Source organism: Oryctolagus cuniculus, chromosome 1, assembly GCF_964237555.1.
Source record: "Oryctolagus cuniculus chromosome 1, mOryCun1.1, whole genome shotgun sequence".
Classification (NCBI taxonomy): domain Eukaryota; kingdom Metazoa; phylum Chordata; class Mammalia; order Lagomorpha; family Leporidae; genus Oryctolagus; species Oryctolagus cuniculus.
Genome location: NC_091432.1, coordinates 49799663 through 49815416, shown reverse-complemented (window position 1 = coordinate 49815416; position 15754 = coordinate 49799663). Strand labels below are relative to the sequence as shown.

The window sequence follows — 15754 nt, the reverse complement described above, 5'->3', positions numbered from 1 at the left end:
GCAAATGGACAAAACAGTAAAGCCCTTTTTAATCTTTTCCTTGATCAACCAGTGCTTCTTTCTCCAATCACAGCTTTGTGCGTGATATCTTTCTGCTAGCATTTCTTATTTAATTAAAACAGACACTGACAGAAGGACATGGATTAGTACTGTAATGATGCATTTACTTAGATTAATCGGAGGCTCCTTTTAAAGTAATGGCTTAAACAAAGAACAAAAGGAAATTGTTATGAAACAGCCTTTTATCCCAGGCAAAGGTCGCATTATGAGGTTTTTAATTTTGTCAGCTTCTGTTATACTCTGCCTTGCTAGTGGAACATGAGAAGTGCTTTTACCCCCAATAAAGCCAGTTATTATAAAAACAGCCATTAAAGCTGCAAATTAAAATGTCTGATTTTAAAACAGGTTACTTAGCTTTCAGAATCCTCTAATTAGCATGTTGTGCATTGTTGTGAGAGAAAGAAGACTAAAATGCTAATGACCTACCGCCAGGTGACCACACTGCTGTGCAAAATAATAAGGACCTTTCCAAGTAATATGCTGAATTAACCAAGTATAGGTCCCTCATCCAACCAACACCTCTTCTAGTACAGCTCCAGATGAATGAAGGGCTCTAACCGTTAAGATGTGTTCCATAATGCCTTTCCTCTGGCCAAAGGACTCTCAGCTAGCTACTTTTTATATAATCACTAAAAAGCAAACTTCCTCCTATCATAAAAGAAAGTAAATGAAATAGCAATGGTATATAAAGTCTAAAATTAGAATAGACAAGAGTCATTTGATTTCTAAGCACAAAGAACAAACTAAAGAACCATGACCCTAAAAAAACTACCTGTGCCACTTATTATTCAACCTTTTCTCCCCTCTTTAGTAAAAGTAAGCTTGCAGAGTGTAAACAGAGTTAAGGTTTGAAAGCTCAATCTTTGTTCACAGCACTAATTTTTACAATGTGTTTTCTTCAAATGGCCCAAAGGGAAATTGAGTTCCCCTTTTCTGAGCCTCATTCTTACCCCCTCTGTTTTTCTGACTCATGATTACCTCTTCCTTGTCAGAAGTTGCACTTATCAAAAGATACACAATTGAGTGTTTCTTAACAAGAGGGATGCATTCTGAGAAATGGGACACTGGATGATCTCCTCATCATGCAAACATCATAGAATGTAGATAAATAGACTAAGTTAGCTGTGATATCACTAGGCAATACACTCTCTGGGGACCATTGTGGTACAGGCAGCCCATTGTTAACCAAACTGTCATTATGTGGCACAGGACTGTATTGCCATTTGTGTTTCCTACTATACAAACTTGACCCAAATACTTTTCCTACTTGCATTATCTGTCTTATCTTTCATTATGAACTAAATAAATGGTTCTGTGCCTTACAAAGCTAACACACCTTTCAGAGGTGGGGAACATCTTCATTGCAGAAGGCCATTTGGATATTTATAACATCATTCACAGGCCATACAAAATTATCTACTTAAAAACTAGCCCACTATATATTTATTCAATTTCTAGTCCTGCCTGCAGTTGCCTTGACAAGGCCAGACCAAATGATTTTGTGGGCCTTATATGGCCCACAGGCCCACGTTCCCCACCCCTGGGATGAATATGTACAGTAGGGTGGGAAATATCTCTAGAATTCCCCAGAGATAAAACATTCCACTTAAGTCTCACACAAGTACCACTGAGCAGCTTGCTCTAGAAATTTCTTGGAGCCAATGCAAAATAGATATTGTCGTTGTAAAAGCAGAAAATCACTCAGGATCATCACTGGTATTTTCCCAGTTGAATCTTTTGAAAAGGGGATTATCTGAGGTCACATTAATCATTTAGGGCAAAAAAAGTGCAGCAGGTTTGACTGCCCCAAAACTTAGAGGCTTAAAACAATAAGCATTTATTCAGCTCATGTGACTGCAGGTCAGCTGGTCATTTCTCTGGTTTTAGCTGAGCTTATTAATGAGTTTTGTAGTTGGTTGATACAAGATGACCTTGGTTGGGACAACTGGAATAATTCACTCTACTCTATATGTCTCATCCTCCAACAGGCTAGCCCAGGCTTGTTCTTCTACGGTGACAGGAAAGGACAAGAGTAAGAACAGAAATGTACAATTGCTTTTACAAGCCTCTACATGTGTCACATTTGCTAATACCTCATTGGCCAAAGCAAGCTTAATGATTGATCCAAGCAAGTGTCAAGGGGGTGAAGCCAAGCACCCTCTCAAAAATGGAATGGCATTGCAAAATTCCATGTCAAAAAATTAACATGAGGAAGAATGAAGAAGAAATGATGCCTCCAAAGTAATCAGTCTCAGCAAAAAAAGTCAAAGTCATTTTGATGATTCCCAAAGTTCTTCAGCAGAAGTTTGTTTTGTTCCATTTTAACTAATGCTGACTAGATAGCTACTCAAATTGGTATCACTTTTATTTTAATAAGTGAGAAAAACTCCTAACAAATAACAACTTCATCATATTTTATCTTCATTGATTTCCAATTTTAAAATTGCAACTATCAAGCTAACCTTAAAATGGGATCTATAAAAGTCCACCATTTATTTTGATATACTGACTGGTTGTGAATCAGTTATACCTCAATAAAAGGTTTCAAAACAAACAAACAAAAAAAACCCTTCTATCCCAGAAGCCTCGTTTTCACTCACAGAAGTAGCAAAGTTTGAGGAAATACATAATGGAAGTTGGATCCAGAAATTTCTTTATCATACTGTATCTTAGGAAATGTAGAGACTTTCATTCTACAGAACACCAGGAGTCCTTTACTACAGCAGACAAAGCCGCCATAGCAGTTTTCAAAATAAAAATTTTCTAAGCCCACTCACTTCTAATATGTTTGACTACGAAAAAAGAAAGCAAAGCAAACTGTTCTGAAGGTAAGAAGGTACTCTAGAATATGATGATTAAGAAGCTGATTTTGGGCTCCACAATTTCTGTTTCTGACCATACAAAGCAAAAGATCAATAAAGTATACATAATGACTGTACCAGTTTCCCAGAGTTAATCTAACAGGGACCCTACACATAATTTTAGTGAGATACTTAGAGCCAGTTTCTAGTCTTTCCAATTACAAACACTCATCCAGCAGAAGTAGGAGTGATTACTGGGCAGAATTCCTAAAACCTGTGGCAAGGGAACTACTAACCTATAGCACTGCTCAACAATTATCCCCATGAGCAATTAAAATAACCAGCGAAGTGGGTCTCCAAAAGGAGCCTTTAGCCATTCCTTCATTTGAGCCAGCGCTGACAATGAGGGCTGCCAAAGCTGGCACCAATACCAGAGGAACAAGAATTAAAGGCCAGCAAAGCTCAATATTGCATCCAAAGATATTAAAAAAGAAACAACATGATATGGCAAGAAACTATCTTAAAATTTATCCAATTAATGGAGAAACTTCAAAATAGCATAACAAAATCTTTTAAGTTCCTTTCACTTTTCCACATTCCTTTAAATATATTTTAATAATAATTTTGTTTTTAAAACAAAGCCCTCAATTAGGGTTTGCCTTTTATAAACAAGGGGGATAACAGGCAAGAATGCAATTTGCACTGGTTATTATAGTGTTTTCATCAATCAAATCCTCTCACCTGGTGTTTAGCAAGTATCAATATTAGAGCAGTGATCCAAAACCATGGAACACAGTGAAGTTAGTAGGTCCATATGAGAATCAAGACTAGCATTGTGCCCTCATCACCACTGAGTTCTAAACAAACAATAGGCCCATGTTCACAGAGCTGTATTAATTCTTCTCAATGGAAACAGCTTGGATTTAACTCAAAATTTCCTTTTAAACTCTCTTTACTTTGACAGAGAGAGAAAGAGAAAGAGAAACAAAGCATTTGGACATCAGAAAAGGAAAGGGGCACAGAAAACAATGGTGGAAAAGGAAAAGACCAAACCTCTTACAAACACTGTCTCTGCATAACCAGTATCTGATGTATCAGCATCTCAAAAACCATGCTTTGCTTTAAATAGCCATATATTTAAAAGAACAGATAAGGAAAGAAGAAAGTAAGCATGCTCTTTTTTAAGAAATTGCATCACTAGTCATATCAGATACTTGAGCTAACCATAACATTTGGGTTAAACTGTTTTTTATTGGATGAAAGGAAGTGAAACCTGGATCAAATTACATTTGGGCACACCTACTTACCCAGATTTTCTTAGATAAAATTATGACTAAAATTAGCCTGAAGGAGAGACTCAGAGGAAGAGTGCTGTCATAATGACTTAATACAAACCAATTATGGGGTTTGAAAAAGAAGCTCTTCTCTTTTGCCTTCATAAAGGATATTAAGCACATGAACAGACTAAGTAGTTAAATCTCAGACCAAGTTTAATTCCAACTTTAGTGCAAGAGCTTTCTTCCCTCTTCAGTTAATGCCTTCTCTTATAATCAATATCTTCCATAACCAATGCCTTCAATGTGTTACCCTCTTAATCTCAATTGTTACACCACAAGTTTGCCAAAAACAGTCAAAAACAACCACCTAAAATAATGGCAGTGCTAGGACAAATACTTAAGGAGGCAACCTCCATGATTCACCGTCCCTTTCTCTATCCCTAACTTTCCCCTTACATTCACCCAACAAAAACAACACAAATCAGCTATATTAGGATGGTGTTCAAAATACTTTAAGGATAAAAATATTTTTCCTCCCAGTTAGAGCTTAAACTTAAATTGCTAATGCCTCTAGGACAGGTAAATATCTTGAGTTCCATTCACAATAAGATGTGTATGATTGTCAACTCATTTAAAAGGTTGAAACATTCTTGATTCCAAAACAAAATACACTATAAGAAAAGTATCAACTAATTTCATTTATGAACACAATTGCAAAATTCTCTTCAATGTTAACTAATTCTACAGTATAAAGGAAAACTCATTCAGAACAAGTTGGTTATATCCCATTTATGAGAAGTAGTTTAGAAAACCTGCCAATACTACCACATTCACAGATTAAAAAAGAAAATTTCTATGAACACCCAAACAGATGTAATTGATATGGAAAATAACCTACAGAGGAGTGGGTGTTGTGGTGCAGCAGGTTAAACTGCCACTTGGGACATCTCATGTGCCTGAGTTTCAGTCCTGCCTCTGCTTCCAGTCCAACTTTCTGCTAATGATCATTCCAGGATCAACCTGGGAGGTTGCAAGCGATGGCTCAAGTACTGGGGTCCCTGAAACCCATATGGAAGTCCTGGATTGAGTTCCGGGCTCCTGATTTTGGCCTAACCAAGCCCTGGCTGTTGAGGGATTTTGGGTAGTGAATCTTGGCATGTGGAAGATCTCTAGCTCTCTCTCTCCCCCATCCTCACCACCATCACCATTCAGATAAAAGAAAAATGCTACAGAAAACTTCAGTTATTAGTAAAATGTTAAGATCCATTCCTAACAGGAATACGGGCTTACCTTGAGGCATAGTAGCTTAAGGCACCACCTGTGATGTTGCCATCCATACCAGTGCCCATTCAAATCTTGGCTGCTCTGCTTCAGATCCAGCTCCCTGTTAATGCAACTGGGAAAGCAGCAAAGGAAGGCTCAACCACTGTCACACATGAGGGAGATGCAGTTGGAGTTCCTGGCTTCTAGTTTTGGCATGGTCCAGCCCTGGCTGTTGTGATCATTTGAGGAATGAACTAGGAATGGAAGATTAATCTCTCCTCTTTCTCTCTCTCTCTGTTTCTCCCTTCATCTCTGCAACTCTGCTTTTTACATAAATAAATAGACCTTAAAAAAAAAAAAAAAAAGACAGGAACAATCTCCTTCCTCACAAAAAGAAAAAAAAAACACAACTTCAGGCTAATTTCAGATGGCATATCTCAAGACCAAGAGGAAGACTCTAAAATAAGGCCCAAATGTACAGAAATACTGAAACCACCTGTTATCACTTTTATAAACATGTGGAATCTAAAACAATTGAACTCATAGAAGCAGAGAAATAGAGTGGAGGTGAGAAAAGGAAAGATACCAATCAAAAAGTACAAAGTTACATTTAGGCAAGAGGAATAAACAATGAATATTTAAGATGACAAGTATGTCAATTAGCTTGATTCTATTATTTAACACTGTAGTACATATATTATAATATTCTCTATATAAGCATATATAATATACATTGTATACAATTTATCAAAATATAAAATTTCAAATATAAAAATTTTTGGAACTCTTAAGCGGATTTTAAATTAGAATAAAATAAGGCCCAAATGGCAACTTTTACTCAAAGAAAGTAAGACACACCAGGGCTTCCCCAAGTGTCAATATGGGTCATGGCAAGATCTTTGTCTTTGGAAGTATTTACTACAAAACCCCAATTACTGTTACATTAAGACTTTCTTTGAAGATTCATTTATTTATTTGAAAGGCAGAGTTACAGAGGGAGAGGGAGAAACAGAGAAAGAGATCTTCCACTTGTTGATTTACTTCCCAAATAACTACAATAGCCAGGGCTGAGTGAGGCCAAAGCCAGGAGCCAAGAGCTTCATATTGGTATGAGCAAGGACTGGAAATAAGCAGTTAACAATGAAAACAGGTAATAAATTATGGAATTGGGCATGAGATTTTATCTTTTTTTCTTTCTTGTTTTTTTTTTTTTTTTTTTTTTTTTTTTTTTTTGACAGGCAGAGTGGACAGTGAGAGAGAGAGACAGAGAGAGAAAGGTCTTCCTTTGCCGCTGGTTCACCCTCCAATGGCCGCCGCTGCAGCCGGCGCACCGCGCTGATCCTGGCAGGAGCCAGGAGCCAGGTGCTTTTCCTGGTCTCCCATGGGGTGCAGGGCCCAAGCACCTGGGCCATCCTCCACTGCACTCCCTGGCCATAGCAGAGAGCTGGCCTGGAAGAGGGGCAACCGGGACAGAATCCGGCGCCCCAACCGGGACTAGAACCCGGTGTGCCGGCGCCGCAAGGTGGAGGATTAGCCTATTGAGCCACGGCGCCGGCTCTTTCTTGTTTTAATGTAAATGCAATAAAAATTTTTAAACCAAAATATAATTTAAAAAAAGGTGTATGTGACTGTATATTAGAAAGATAAATAGACAGTGAATGACTAAAAAGAAAAGTACCAAACAGAAATGTTAAAAGAGGAAAGGAGAGACCACTAGAGCAGATTCTTAGGAATTCTATCCATTTTAAATTATATTTGCTCTAGGTTGCAAATTTGGGGTCATTTAAGTGAAGGAGAAATTCTGCAAAATCACTGATAATAAAATTTCAAAATCAACTTTTGAGGAATTCTTTGCCTACAACTAAGTATATGTACCATTTTAAATGTGCTGCTGTCTGCCTGTCTGCATAGATTCTTTTATTCTTTTTTTTTTTTTTTTTTTTTTTTTTTTTTTTTTTTTTTTTTGACAGGCAGAGTTAGAGAGAGAGACAGAGACAGAGAGAAGGGTCTTCCTTCCGTTTGTTCATCCCCCAAATGGCTGCTAAGGCCAGTGCGCTGCACCAATCAGAAGGCAGGAGCCAGGTGCTTCCTGCTGGTCTCCCATGCGCGTGCAGGGCCCAAGCACTTGGGCCATCCTCCACTGCACTCCTGGGCCACAGCAGAGAGCTGGACTGGAAGAGGAGCAACCGGGACAGAATCCGGCGCCCCAACTGGGACTAGAACCCTGTGTGCCGGGTTTTAAAAGGCCGGGATTAAAAGGCCTCTTCAATTGTGGCTTGCTCTTAAAATTGTTCTTTTAAGAGGGCTTTACTCTCACAAACCACTTAGACCCTAAACTCTGAACATGATTATTTCCTAATGAGAATGTCCTAGATCTGATCTACAAGGATTAGGGGGAAAACTGCCAACTTAAGACCATTGCACTTGGAGAAGGCTTTGTGGGGTGATGGTGGACCCACTGCCTGTGATACCCACATCCCATATGGAAATCAGCTCAGGTTCCACCTGCTCCGCTTCCAGTCCAGCTCCCTGCTAGTGGCCTGGGAAAGCAGCAGAAGATGGCCCAAGTGCTTGGTCCCCTGTCACCCACATGGGAGCTCCTAGGTTTGTGATGGCCCTGCTTTGGCCATTGCAGCCATCTGGGAAGTGAACCAGCAGATGGAAGATCTCTCTCTCTCTTTCTCCCCCCCCCCCCTTTCTCTGTAGCTCTTTCAGATAAGTAAGCAAATCTTTAAAAAATAAATTGCATTGAAAGTTTTCCAAATAAAAAGAGCAAATTTAATTCAGAATATACATCAATATCAGGGGAGAAACTTTTTTAAGCAATAAAACCTTAGTACAAAATGGTACAGCACATGTTTAAGAGAGATGATCAAATATCAACCTAGATTTTCCATAAACATTTCAAACAATGTGAAAATTTTAAAAAGGAGATATCTTAAAAGGTTATGTAAGAAATATAAATCTGGGAGAAAAGGTACCCTAATCCACTGTTGGTGGGAATGTAAACTGGTATAGCCAGTAAGACAGTATGGAGAGGCTGGCGCTGTGGCATAGCAGGTAAAACCGCTGCCTGCAGTGCCAGCATCCCGTATGGGTGCCAGTTCAAATTCAGGCTGCTCTACTTCCAATCCAGTTCTTTGATATGGCCTGGGAAAGCAGTAGAAGATGGCCCAAGTCCTTGGATCCCTACACCCATGTGGGAGGCCCAGAAGAGGCTCCTATCTCCTGGTCCTGGCTTCGGTTCGGTGTAGCTCCAATGGTCATCTTGGGAGTGAACCAGCGGATGCAAGACTTCTCTCTCTCTCTCCCTCTCTCTCTCTCTCTCTCTGCTTCTCTGTAACTCTATCTTTCAAATAAATAAATAAATAAATAAATATTAAAAAAAGACAGTATGGAGCTACCTCAGAAATCGAATATAGACCTATCATATAATCTAGCCATTCCACTCCTGGGAATCTACTCAAACCAAAATAAATCAGCATATGAAAGAGTTATCTGTACTCTCATATTCATTGCAGCACAATTCACAGTAGCTAAGATATGGAATCAACCCAGATGTCCATCAACTGTTGACTGGATAAAAAATTATATATATGTATATATATGGAGTATATATAGAAATAGATATAGATAGGTATAGATATGGAGTACTACTCAGTTGTAAAAAAATAAAATCCTGTCTTTTGCAACAAAATGAATGCAACTGGAAACCATTATATTTAGTGAAATAAGCCAGTCCCAAAAAGACAGATATCATATGTTTTCCCTGATCCAAGGTAACTAATAGAGTACTTAAAATGTAATGTATTGGAGTGAAATGAACATTTTGAGATTTGATGATTGTTTACAGCCCTTGTCTCTTCTGTTAGGGAACAGTGTTTCTTTTTTTCTTCATACTATTTGTTGAACTGTTATACTTAGTGTAGGGTTAACTTTATGATCATTAAGTAAACTAAAAGTAGATCTTTGTAAAAATTAATAGAGGGAATGGGAGAGGGAGGAGGAAGAAGAATGGGAGTATGGGCAGGAGGGAGGATTGGGTGGGAAGTATCACTATGTTCCTAAACCTGTATATATGAAATACAGGAAATGTGCATAGCTTAAATAGAAATTAAAAAAAGAAATATAAGTTGAAAATATTACCCCCTTTAAGAGTAATTTATCAAAATCAAGCAGTACTTATATAGCAATATTTGAATAATAAATTTTCTCCCAAATCCAGATTTTTATTCCTGGCAAACAGCAAAATTTGTACCATAACATCCATTTGTTTCCTAAACTAGTGAGAATATCTCTAATTGAAGCAAATTCATTAAAGTTGATCTTAAGTAGAATTATATACTCATGAATAGGATTAACATATGAAAATGTTACAAGCAATGGATATCTCTTCAGCATGTAGACCGATAAAGTACTCTCTCCAATTCCTGTTGAAGTTGTATATCTAACAAAAACAACAAACTGCAATATACAAGTGGATATTAAAAATATAAGCAAATATCAACTTTTTTTATTTATGAAGAAGAAAAACTATACTTTTAAACTGAGGGGAAATCCATAACTTGTTCTGTTTTTACAATAACAAAAATTAAAACCGGGACTTTATCTAGCTATGTATCTCATTTGTATTTTATTCTCTGAAATAGTAATTACTTTCATGCTATGTCACTCACACTCCTGCACACTTATGGAAAGCAAAGTATAATAAATAAACTGTAAGCATTAAATGGGTCAACGGACATCAAAATATTTCTCAAGTCACATATTTATCCATCATATCAACTGCCTGGTAACTTACATAATTCTCATATTCATTGCAAACCTTTTTGCTTCTTAAGTAATTTTTTAATGTAGAAATAACTTCAATCAAAAAGATAATTTATCAGGGCCAGTGTTGTGATACAGTGAGTGAAGGTGCAGCTTTGGAGTGCCAGCTGAGTTCTAACTATTCTACTTCTGACTCGGCTCCCAGCTAATGTGCCTGGAAAAGCAACAAATGATGGCCCAAGTGCTTGGACTCCTGCCTCCACATGGAGTTCCAGGCTCCTGGCTTCAGTCTAGCTCATCCCAGACCATTGTAGCTATTTAGGGAGTGAATCAGTGAATGGAAAATCAATTTTTTTGCTCTCTCTCTCTCTCTCTCTCTCTCCCTCTCTCTTCCCCCTTCTGTCACTCTGCTTTTCAAATAAATAAATAAATCTTTTTTTTTTAAATGAAATTTATTGGTTCACATATCTAAAAAGTCTTGGCTTCTAAGTACCACCTAGACTTGGTACTAAAATAACCTAATTACAAGTTGGTCTGTTGTCACCTCTCCCAGGCAGGTTCCCTATTTTAAGGCCAAGATGACTATCCGAAACTCCAGGTTAGTAACCTCAGTAGGAAGATGGTGCCTCTTTCTAATTAATTACGACAAAATCCTGAGGTTTGAGTCTCATTGGTCTGGCTTAGATAACATGTTTATTTGTGAACCAATCTCTGTGACCAGGTTTATAGAGTGCCCACTCCCTGGACTTAGGTGAATAAGGGCAGCTCCACCTCAACCACATGTACCAAAAGTAAAAGAAAGGCTGTTCCCCAAACGAAAACCAAAAAGTACTGAACAGGGTAAAGAATAAACAGTATAATTTATAACAGTTTGTTTCTATTTTCCAATAATTATTATAGTGAGCTAACTTCATGGAAAAAAATTTCAAACTCTTAATTGTGATAGCAGTTGCACAGTAAATATTTCTTTGAATTGTTTCTAACAGTTCCGAATGAAGAACACAAACTATGAATCCACTAGTTCTTAAGGCAAGTGAGAACTTGGATTCTTCTTTTGATAACTGCACGTCCATTCCATCACTTCAAACACAGCTATTCCAAAATACTCTTTTTATCCTCCCCTTTGACAACTGGTAACTTTAAATTCTTAGAACTTGCCAAGACTTACAGAAGCCTATCTTCATCTACCATCTCTAGAAATTTCTACTCATGGATCCCCAAGCCCCTGCACCCACGTGGGAGACCCGAAAGAAACTCCTGGCTCCTGACTTCAGATTGGCGCAGCTCTGGCCGTTGCGGCCAATTGGGGAGTGAACCAGCAGATGGAAGACCTCTCTCTCTCTCTCCGCCTCTCCTCTCTCTGTCTAACTCTGACTTTCAAATAAATAAATAAATCTTAAAAATAAATAAATATTAAAAAAAAGTAAGGCAATATAAACTTGGTAAATTATAAAAAGGATTGGAAGTGTGGGGATTTTTGGAATTGTCCATTAGTTCACTCAATAATTTGACTGTTAACAAAAACTACTAAATAAATAGTAATAGATTAAAAATGCAATGGAGATTCAGATGCAGTGAGATCATAAAAGATTATAAGGAACTAGACATTGAAAAATGGGTAGAATTCCTACAATTAAACATAGTTGACAGAGTATTCCAAGTAGAAGAAATGGCAAGAAATATATCAGAGAAATGCAAATTGCTTCCATATAATTCAGTTCAAAAGTTTCTGGAGAATTCTGGATAAAAATATATACATACAAGCTATTTTTAATATCCTACATTTTAATATATTAAGTTATCCAAAACTAGAAGGATTTGAGAGCTATAATATATGTATACTAGAATGTGTTGGCATTCTTCATATTCACTGTATAAAGCATGGAACTCTTTCATATCTGTATCAGGCATTATATGCCAAAGATACCCAATACATATACTCACTTTTTACTATTTATAGTTAACAAATGAGTGATGAAAGATAAAATAAGCTGCTCACATATGATTGGAAGTATGTTTTAATGTTTGAAAGGCTAGACATGTAAATTACCTACTTAATTGGGCCAGTAAAATCTATAATTCCTCAACATAAAAATAACTGGGTTTCCATAAAGACCTTTGTTACCTTGTGGCCAGCAAATAAAATATACACTATGTGCACAAATATATCATGAACTGCATACACAAGCAGAATAAATGATCAGCAAATATCAATATTATTTGGCTGTCTAAATGGCATGGCATTGGGAAAAATAATAGCAAAAAGAATTTAAAAGCAAAAAAAAAATGCCTCCTGAATATATCAATTCCTGGGTTAAAAGAGTAAAGGCATGAGAAGCACTGGTGGGATTTGGGATTTTAGAGAGTCCTTTGATTTTTAAATACTCAAAGTTTAGCATATGTGACTTCAAAAGTATGTGAACACATATTTACATCAGTAGCTTAACTTTCAATAAGATCACAGAGCTTAGCCCATGAGGCATTACATACCACAGTAGTCAAATGTAGGACTGGAGACAATCCAGCTCATGTGTACTGTGGTCAGCCTGAAAAATCCACCTTCACATTTAGATCCACATGCAGATTGCTAATTCACAACCAACCTGATGTAGTATGGAAATGTATGTCCAGAGCTTCCTGCAGAGTAAAATGGCAGCTTTTCCAACTGGTCAGTATCATGCCTCCAGAATTATTTTTTAGAAAAGGAAATGTAAAACTACAGATAGGTAAAGAATATTCCAAGATGTCTCCAGTCTCTCTGGCACTATAAAAACGATTTATTCTAGGCCAGCGCTGCGGCTCAATAGGCTAATCCTCCGCCTTGCGGCACCGGCACACCGGGTTCTAGTCCTGGTTAGGGCACCGGATTCTGTCCCGGTTGCCCCTCTTCCAGGCCAGCTCTCTGCTGTGGCCAGGGAGTGCAGTGGAGGATGGCCCAAGTCCTTGGGTCCTGCACCCGCATGGGAGACCAGGAGAAGCACCTGGCTCCTTGCTTCGGATCAGCGCAATGCGCCAGCCACAGCGCACCAGCCGCGGCGGCCATTGGAGGGTGAACCAATGGCAAAGGAAGACCTTTCTCTCTGTCTCTCTCTCTCACTGTCCACTCTGCCTGTCAAAAAAAAAAAAAAAAAAAAAAAAAAGATTTATTCTAAACCCAAGACAGGTTTCCAGGTATGACATTTTAGAAGATGCCACTGCCTCCCAAAATGTCAGATTTGGAAAGCTAAAGGCTACCTGACAATTCTTGGAAACAACTGATGCCAAATTTGTACCAGTTAGAAAAATCTAAAAATCTGTCCAGGTTTTTTTTTTTTTTAATTAAATACTCCTCATTTAAGCAGGTTACCAATTAATCTCAGAATCTGGGTTTTAAGAGTCCACAACACTAAATCATTCACAATAGTATCTTTCAAGAAATTCACACTTTTCTTGTCAACATTTCCTATAATTTCACTCATTCACTCAATTACTCATCCAACAAAAATTTACCAGAGAGTTTTTTGTGTTTTGTTTCCACTTTGGGAACTAGGGCATCTATGACAAAACATTCCAATAGTGTCACATAAGGCTACTATCAAGCACATTAGGTCTGAGCTAGTAATTAGACAGGCAGGGTGGAAAAAAAAAAGGAAACAGAGATACAACAGAAAAAAATATCTTTTACTTCACACTCTGAGCCACAGAATGAAGAGACAGAATCCCCTATGTAAATGTGATTTACCTTCATAACAGACCAATTCACCTACTGTAAAGCCAGACTACCTAGGAAAGTCAAAGTATTGTTTTGCTTGAAGAGAGGAAATGAGCTGCTTTTGCTCAGAAGGAACTAAGCAATAACATAAAAAACTGAGAAGTCCAATTGTGATTTTAAAAAAATCCACATGTTGGCACTTTGAGGCTAACCATGACTATCTAATGAGCAAGAAAGATAATGGTAAAATATTTACTTTGGGTTCTGTCCAGACTATAACTGAATTGCCTCCAAGTCATCTGCACTCCTGGCCAATCCTATCAGTGGATGGCATATTGTGTCTTCCAGCTGAAAGGCTCAGACCCAGGGTTAGAATGTGACTAATTCAGCAAAAATCCACAATTTCTATTGAGGTAGCAGAAGTAAAAAGGTCAGGAAGTTCCTTGACAGGCAATCACAAAGCCCTACCCTCAAACATTCCCCCAATCCCAATAGTCACCAGCCAGTTTAGGCTTCTGCCTTACAGATGCTGCCACAGGAATTCTCTTCTCCAATAGAACTTACATCTACACTAAAAACAGAGAGACATGTAATAGGGTAAGAACCAGAATGTAGTAGAGGAAAGTAAGAGAAGGGAAAGAGTTTACTACAAACTTCTAGCAACTTAATTTGAAAAATGAAATCTATTTAAAAACAGGTTTCTAATTCTCATATATTTAAAAAGTTAAATGTCCTAGGGCAGGCATTTGCCATAGTGTTTAAGATGAGACTGGATGCTTGGGTTCAAGTTCCATTCCCACTTTGAATTGCAGCTTCCTGATGGTGTGTCCCCTCAGAAGCAGCGATGAGTCAAATACTTGGACCCTGACACTGACATGGGAGAACCAGATTGAGTTCCTGGCTCCTGGCCTCAGCCTAGCACAGCCCTGGCTGTTGCAGGCATTGGGTAAGAGAAGCAGTAGACAATTGTCTCTCTCTTGCTCTCGCTCTCTGCCTTTCATATCAAAGTTTTTTAAAAGGTTAAATATTTCTACTTTTAAAATTCAAACATATACCACTAACATGTAAAAATATACCCATTAAATAAATAAATGAATAAACTGCCAACAAATTGAAATTGTATTCAATTTCTTCATGCAAAGTGACTTCCACTTTTAACTGTTTTGGTGTATAATTTCAAAGTTTTCTGGTCATTATAAATTATTTTTCTTTGTTGATTCTTTTTTTTTTTATTTGAGAGATAGCATTAAATAGTGAGAGAGAGACAGAGAGACAGAGAGAAAGGTCTTCCTTCCATTGGTTCACCCCCCAAATGGCCACTACAGCCGGAGCTGTGCCAATCCAAAGCCAGGAGCCAGGTGCTTCCTCCTGGTCTCCCATGCAGGTGCAGAGGCCCAAGCACTTGGGCCACCCTCCACTGCCTTCCCAGGCCACAGCAGAGAGCTGGACCAGAAGAGGAGCAACCGGGACTAGAACCGGCGCCCATATGGGATGCTGGAGCCACAGATGGAAGATTAACCAAGTGAGCCACAGCACTGGTTCTTTGTTGATTCTTTAACCAGCACTCTCACTAGGTAAAACATCTTGAAAGTTAATTTAAATAAACTATAACACTCCTGATATCACAACTTAAAAAGTATGAGAAAATTACCCAAAACGTGCATTTCCTGGATAACTAATACAGGTGGTCTTTGCACATTATTACATGCTTATGAGTGCTGAGAGTCTTCCATTTGTTACATTATAGTCATAGACATCAGAAATGCATTTTGCCTTTCCTTTGCACTACCATATCCTGGTAACACTACGAAATTGATACATAGAAGGTAGCAATCATACCAATGAGAACAGAAAACTTGCTCTCAAACATTCATGAAGAAGAAAGCACTCCT

At 38.0% G+C, this 15754-nt stretch overlaps 1 protein-coding gene across 42 annotated transcripts in view; it reads right to left on the bottom strand.

Moving 5' to 3' along the window:
* Window positions 1–15754, bottom strand: part of SOX6 (SRY-box transcription factor 6) — a 647773-nt gene that overhangs the window by 452228 nt on the left and 179791 nt on the right. Inside the window, exon 1 of one of the 42 annotated variants that reach the window (XM_008275089.4) lies at window positions 3603–4253. The exons of the other annotated variants lie outside the window; for them this stretch is intronic. The gene's annotated coding sequence lies outside the window, so the exon portion shown is untranslated. Of the gene's footprint in view, window positions 1–3602; window positions 4254–15754 lie in introns of those variants that run through there. 42 annotated transcript variants of the gene reach the window in all.